Consider the following 7,407-nt stretch of genomic DNA (forward strand, 5'->3'; position numbering starts at 1 on the left):
ATTTTGTTGTTGAACTGGCCCTATTATTCTGTCAAATGAGTCTTTTTGTTTTTCCTTCTTTGAAATGAAGCATATTGCTTTCGAGTGCTAGACATCACGGAGCTGTTCTATTCTTTTGAATGACTTGTAAGAAGGAGCCAACCATTTGCCAGCTCTATTATAGTTGTTCAAAACGAAAAAAAAACAGGTTCTTGCCTACCTGAAAGATCTTTACAAAAAAATGATTTGTTATTCGCATGATCTCATCTGGTTTGGCGCCTCCCTACAATCTCACTAGAGTACGACTACTATTTTTCTCTGAAGTTGCCTATTTTGTGTATAGTGCTAGACATTATGAGCTGCTCTATTCTATTTTGTGTACATCTAGTTTGCCTCTATCAGTATTCTTTTTAAGAAGGCCGCGCATGTCTCTCCAAAATCTTCAACTTTCGGTCTCGTAATATTTCTGTAGGCTCTTCCTCACCTCACCTTTTCTCTCTCCCTGATCGAGCACCTTCGCCATGGGAGAGGAAGGTTGTTTCATCCGCCTGCTGTACTGCTGCTCTAGGGGACATGCACCTGCTTGTTGTGCTGCTGCTCTGTACGCCATGGACATCCCTCCTCTGGTTCTCCTCGCTCGTCAAGGTAGTAAGCTGCTCTAACCCATCTTCCCCTCTCAAATTCGGTACAAGAAAATGATTTTTGTAACTGGACATCAAAAGCAGAACCGGTGTGTGTTGTTGGTCAAGCAAGAAGAAAGAAAAAAGGCATCCGTTGCCTGCAAAACAAATCTGTGTGTGTGCTGCTCTCCTCCTCCTCTGTTTTTGCTTGTGTCAATTTGCTCCAACAGCTTGCGCGCGTGTGTGCATCCATTGGGAGAGAGAGAGGCTCTTGCCAACACCTCTACAATCTCACCGGAGTTCTATTTTTCTGTGATGTTGCCTATTTTGTTGTTGAAATTGACCGTATCCCTGTGTCAAATGGATATTTTTTCCTCCATTGAAATGAAGCATATTGCTTTTGAGTGCTCACATTGACATTACTGTGGAATAAAATGTTCATTATATGCTCTTCTGTTGAATAACGTGTAAAACAGGTCCAGCCATTTGCCAAGTCTATTATATTTGTTCTAAAAGAAAAGAAAAAAAAAACAGGTTCTTGCCTATCTATAGTATATGTGTTTTCAAAAAAGCTGTATCTTTTTCTTCGAGAGAGATGCACTTCTGTATCAACATTCTTTTTAAAAAGTGACACATGTCTATCCAAAATTTTGAACTTCATGGCCTCGTATAATTTCTTGAGTTGGTGAAAGTAATTGCCGGATACTGAGAGTAACCACAACAGATAAATATGTCATCAAACCACCATGTTCTACCCCATTTTGGAGGAACAAGATTAAAGTCATACCAGCAGAATTAACTACATGAAAGGTCCATCCTTTTCAGGAAAAACCCACCGTGCAGCCCTACGAGCAAGTTCATGAGCAGAAGGATTGAGCTCAATCAATAAATTTGAATACTGGCTAGGCACACATCCACACGGAAACCAGTACTAGATCGAACAGTATTGACCATGGGTTCAGGTTGACAATGGTCATAAACCTCTCATCACTTTGGTATGTTGATTGACCTCTTTTTTGCACTGCATGTGCAGGTGCTAAACATTGGTACGTGTTGGTGGGGCTCGACAAGCTCACCCAGGGAGGGCACCCCCAAGCTGAACTCCATGGAGCCCCGCTCCAGCGTCTAGGACAGGTCTTTGTTACTGGATCCATTACTAGGACATGATTTCTTCTTTTCCTTCTCCATTTGAGATCAACATTCGTTATGTCCTTCTTGTGCAGCAGCAGCAGGATTCCATCGGTACACGAGATGACAAGGGGTTCATCGAGGTGTGTGGTGGTAGGCTCTTTCGTTGGACCCGCTGCCTGTTCGGCATCGGCTCCATAACAGTCATGGTTAGCTCCTCTCCTTCCCCTGCTCCCCTCTGGTTGCGCTCGGGTAGAACAAATACCTGCTTCATTTATATGATAGATGATAATATATGGAACATGTACGTATGGCTTCTTCAGTCTGAATTCGTGTATTTGACTCCTGCTTATATGTAAGAGCATCTATAGCAGACCTCGTATAAAGCCGATCCGCAAAAGTCGTTTGCAGTTCGCGGAAAAACCCTTTTGTGGACCGGCGTGTGCGGCAAAATATCCTTTTATGAGGGTCCATTTTACGGGGTCTGCTGGGCCGCCGCCCACGCTGGCCTGCGAAATCTATTATTTCCATTGCATTTTCAGGCATGAAAACACATTTAGTTGCTTCTTTATTTTCTTCAAAGGCATTGGATACATCATAATTCACCAAATTATTGCTAAAACAGCAAGACCAAAAAAAACAAGAACCACAATTAGACATTTTAGAAGATATCCAACTTCCATAACTGCTCCCACTAGTTGGATCAACATCTTCTCCATGCATTCATTGTTGATCCAGGGGTTCTTCATCTTGCATTCTTCATTCTTCGGCTTTGATTCTAAACAATTAGACGTTGATTCACCTCTAATATCTATTCTAATTGCACATGCAGCTGCATCGTTAGGTTCAATTATACTAAGGAGTGCACGAACATCTATTAAGTTTCTTTCTATCAATAGATCGATGTATTCTTCTTTCCAATACCAAAATTAGCATCTACCTTCCTACACAGATGAACACCTCAATAAGCTACCATAATTTAACCAAATAAGTTGACAAAGCAGAAGAGGAAGAAGGGCATACCCCGTCGTTTCTGCATTTGAAGAATACCCATCCGAGGTGCTGCCGTGTGTTGGATGTGAGCCGCAACACTGTTTCTAGGCAGTCATCGCACTCTATGAGTGGCATCGGCAAGCCGAGCCCAAGCGATGGCCGGAAGAGTCCTTGCCGGCAAACCGACGCCAGCAACTAGAGGATGGAACCAGTACCTGCATGCGGCGCTCGCGCTTTGCCGAGGCTGTGCGGGGTGCTCCCGACCAATCCATGGCTTTGGTGCAGCCAACGGTGGCTGGAAAAGCCAATCTGGTGGTCGCGACAAAACAACCACCGATTTGTAGCTTTCCGGTAAGCCGAGGCACGAGGGCGTGGTGGAGGCCGATCTTGGGACTGCGGCGGCCCACCGTCATGATCCGGACGGCTGGTACGGCCGGAATCGAAGGCGGCACCCGGCGGCGGTAGGTGGGGGAAAAGCGCGGGTGAAATGTCCCACCAACTAACCGCTTAGATATATACAGGGCACCGACGGGGTGGGCGGAAGAACCTGCATTTTCGCGGGTTAGGGTGGGCATTTTGTCGCGCCCCGCAAAAAAAAATTACGGGCCGGACGCGGTAGTGGGGTCTGGTCTAGCAGCATTTTCCGCCTTGACCTGTATTTTGGCGGTTATTTTGCGGGTTCGGCCCTTTTAGGGGGTCTGCTAGAGATACTCTAATAGTACTATGGTGACCATAGGTTGCCATGAGCCCATGACATGGTCATCTATCAAGACCTAAAATATTTGAGAGGTCAACCTGGAAGACTGAATTTGTGCATGTAGCAGCACTCTCCAGTCTCGCGAGCATCAAGTTAATTTTGCAAGTACGATTCCTCGTGCAATTCTGGCTAGACTTGGATCACCTGAAACGAAAAATTACTTGAAGAAATAAATAACGGTCTGCATACATCCGAGTAATCAACTAGTTAATTGTTTGTCGGGTCAACATGTGAGAAATAATTCCAAGGCATGTGGAGGACTTTGTTTCCATTTTTCAGTTAGCCGCATGGTTGATCTGGTTCATTTGCAGTAGTACACATACAAGTTGTCAAAACTAGCGCCTTTCCTGCTCCACTGCCAGTGATAGCAGCAGTAGTCTCACTTTAGATTGTTGGACGTGTGACACTAGCTGTACCCATGCTTGTGACGTTCAATACTTTAAATTTCAGTATCGGCCATTTCCTATTTTCGGATTGTTATCATAATACTTTGACATGGAAATAATGTTTTTTTTTCAATTTACAGAACCAACTAGCCTGTCCTTCCATTTGTGGTATTGATGGCCATGGACCACGGTTCTAGTAGTCGGCAAAGCACGTATCTACTAACTGCTCCTATCCAGGATGCGTGCAAAAGGTGTCACATCATCGCGTTCCTATTCTCATCCCCCCGGCAAAACATCATTGTACACAATGTTGATGCAACAATTGCAACTTGCAAGCTCTATACTAGTTTCAATGGAACCTGGGACTAGCATAGGCCCTGGGACTAGCCGGGGTCCAAACATATATTTTATATTCAAATACAGTTGGAGTGAATCATCATGTCTGTGTTGCTGGGTTAGTGTAGAATATAGCCCATTCTTTCTAAATTAGAGACTTGGTGGCTGGAGTAGGCACTATGTAAACTGGGCATCCTATCATTATTCGGATTCAGGAAAAACAGTATAGCTCAACATGTGAATATATGTCCAGTTCTTTTTGGTTTTCATGTAAATGGTGATAATTTGGAATATATCAAACCATAGCCTGTCCTTACACGATTACACACTTCCCATGTCCATTAGCCTGCTCATGTTTGTTACTACTTCCTAATATATATACATGTTGGTCTTTGTCAGTGTCATGAATTAAATTGTTACATTGTCAAGGTTCCCCTGGAGGTTGGGGCACACCGTGGATGGCTTAAACCCGCCCTTCTTCAGTTACATTCTAGATTGTGGTGCTGATCTCAGTCAGGAAAAGGAAGAGAACATTATTGTTCTTCATCTGTCCGTGAAGAAAGGTACTAGCAACTGCTACTACAACCTAGTACAAGAACTTCCTTTTATCACACTTGCTGCTGCTTTTTACTAGAATTGTCACATATGAGTTGCCATTTGTTATTTTCGTTTTGTTTTGGGGGCCTGCTATATTATAAATACCAAGTTATACCTGAGTTTTTGTCAAAGTATTACTTGAAAGTACAAATGAATTTTGAATGAGTGGAAAACTTAGTAGTAGGCTCATTTTATTAGTTTTCTTCAGTACGATCATGCCTTGTTTTCGTATCATTTTGTTTATGTTGGCAGAATTATTGCACATAATTATAGTTCACATATGATGTTGCATTCGGAAATCGATTTGAACTCATTGAGATGCTCAAGGAGTCACAAACACTCGTCTTGCAATGCAAGCACTTGTGCTGATGACCATCCATCCTTGGTACATTTAATTACATGGCAATTTCTAGGATTCTGGGTTGCGCTGATGGTCTCTAATGCAAGCACTTGTGCTTCTCGTGGTGATTATGGTAAAATAATTAGTGGATTTAGCCCTCAATTTTAGTCCTATGAGTTTTTGTCTTTTGCCGGGTATTGTGTTGCATGCGCTGGAGTGTTTCCCTTGTCGACGTGCTGGGTAATGTGTGTGCTGGTTGCAGTTGGTCCTTGGTTGATCTCCATGCCAGTGGTTGGAATGTTTTGGCTGTGTGATATGTGTGATGGTTTACCAGGCTTTGTTATAAAGAAGCCCCTTATGGCATGTCCTCTAAAACACTATAACTCTGATTCGTCTACTAGTGATGACATGGTTGTTTGATTCCTAGGGTTGTTATCAAATTCTGGCATGTTCTGTCCTATGTACCCTAACAGTGCATTCCTGATATCAATCGTTCCTATGATCATGTACAGTTCATTTGGTCATTTTCACTGTTGCTTGATCATCTATTGTTGCTCGATTGTCTAAATCTTCTTGATTTGGAAAGCTAGACATGCTATTTCCTAACTGCTAGCTCCATAACAGAACATGTATTTCTTTTCACTCATTCATGACTCTCATTTTAATGGGTTTTGTCAATGAAACAATGCAAGATAGGAGTGGGATCACTGAATTGTTTTACATAGATTAGATGACCGGCCGATTGCTATTTTGTTGTGTGCATGTTTACTGGACACATACATTACACTTTTTTTAGCTTGCTCATTATAGACTGGACATTGGTCATGTGGAAGGACTAGCAGACGGATGGCTGCTTGCCCATCCTAGCAAACATGGTGAGCTTCCCCCCTCCTCCACATCTGCATAGCACGCACAGTTTGTATGTTTTGGTTTTCTCGCGTGATTTGAGAACAAAGGCGCAAGCATGGTTCAAAGTAGACTACTCTCCTCTGCTGGTATGGTCACTCGGTTCTGAACTTTAAATTGTATATAATCTTAAAGTGGAGTAATCCCCTGTATCAAATCTGACTTCACCATGATTTGAGTGGAATAATAAGAAGAATATGCATAGCTTCTTGTTGTTAGTTTGTTTGGCATAAAAATTAACATGCGGTGACAATTCTTTTGTTAGTTTTTTATCAAGGCGTGGGAAGTTGTGTCTCTTGATGCGACGACCATCACAGACAAACCGCCAAGTGCTATTGGCAAATGATAGAGGGTCAATTCCTCTGCTTCATGGCGAAGTATCCCAATAGAACACCGCTCACCTTGAGGTCTCTTCAAGGTCGTTGGGACGCTATCAAGCCGGTTTGTAGCCGTTGGGCTGCTTGCTTGGAATAAGACCGCAATGCACCACCAAGTGATACCGTTGAATTGAACTATGTGAGTTCTTTCTCACGTTGTACTTTAAATGTTTGAAACATGTTTCATATGTTGAATTTTGTTTTTGTTTTTTAGGAGTAATTGTGCAAGAAAGGTACAAGGACATGGAAGCTTCCCATGGTAGGTCATTCAACCTAGAGCATTGTTCGAAATTGCATCAACATAGCCAAAACTGGGAGTTCATTGAGGAAGAATCCCCACCGAAGAATGGCTCCCTCACCGAGACGGATGATGATGATGAAGATGATGATGGCCCAAGAAACAAGAACAAGTCGGATGGAAACAAAAAGGCGAAGGACAAGATCAAGAGGGAATCGAAGGCATCAAGCTTGCATGATAAGATAGATATCATGGTGCAATCAAATGAGGAGATGAAGCAGGAGTTGGCCGAGAAGAAAGCGCAGGAGAAGCAAGAAAGTGGCCCTTACTCAAGGAAGAAGGGTTGTGCAAGGCCGCCATTGAGGAGAGGAAAGCCCTTACCGAGGAGAACAAGGCTTTGTCCAAGCTTCTTGCAGAGGAGAACAAGATCATGACAATGAATCACAATAAAATGAACGACATCACCAAAGAATGACATGATATGGCAAGAAAAGAAATCTTGAAGAGAAGAATGATGGCTGCAAGGTGTGATGACTTCAGCGCCGGTGGGGGAATGGGTGGCGGAAATGGAGAGTGATGATGTTGACGATGATGGTCACGGAGATGATAATGGCTTTTGCGTGAGATTCTTTTGGGGTTGTGGAGAGAAACGAGAACCAAGACGGTGGTGAAGATGGTGGTTGCTTTTGCATGATGTTCTTTAGTGTCTTGATAAAAAAAACAATGGTTTAATTTGAGCGAAAATTGTGT

General features: G+C 43.0%; 1 long non-coding RNA gene across 1 annotated transcript; it reads left to right on the forward strand.

Moving 5' to 3' along the window:
* The first annotated feature begins 241 nt into the window (after positions 1-241).
* Positions 242-6,235, forward strand: LOC123421905. The gene is made up of 3 exons (XR_006620058.1): positions 242-1,936; positions 4,004-4,114; positions 4,629-6,235. It is a non-coding gene; the product is annotated as an uncharacterized LOC123421905 (long non-coding RNA).
* The last annotated feature ends 1,172 nt before the right edge of the window (positions 6,236-7,407 follow it).

Source organism: Hordeum vulgare, unplaced genomic scaffold, assembly GCF_904849725.1.
Source record: "Hordeum vulgare subsp. vulgare unplaced genomic scaffold, MorexV3_pseudomolecules_assembly, whole genome shotgun sequence".
NCBI lineage: Eukaryota > Viridiplantae > Streptophyta > Magnoliopsida > Poales > Poaceae > Hordeum > Hordeum vulgare.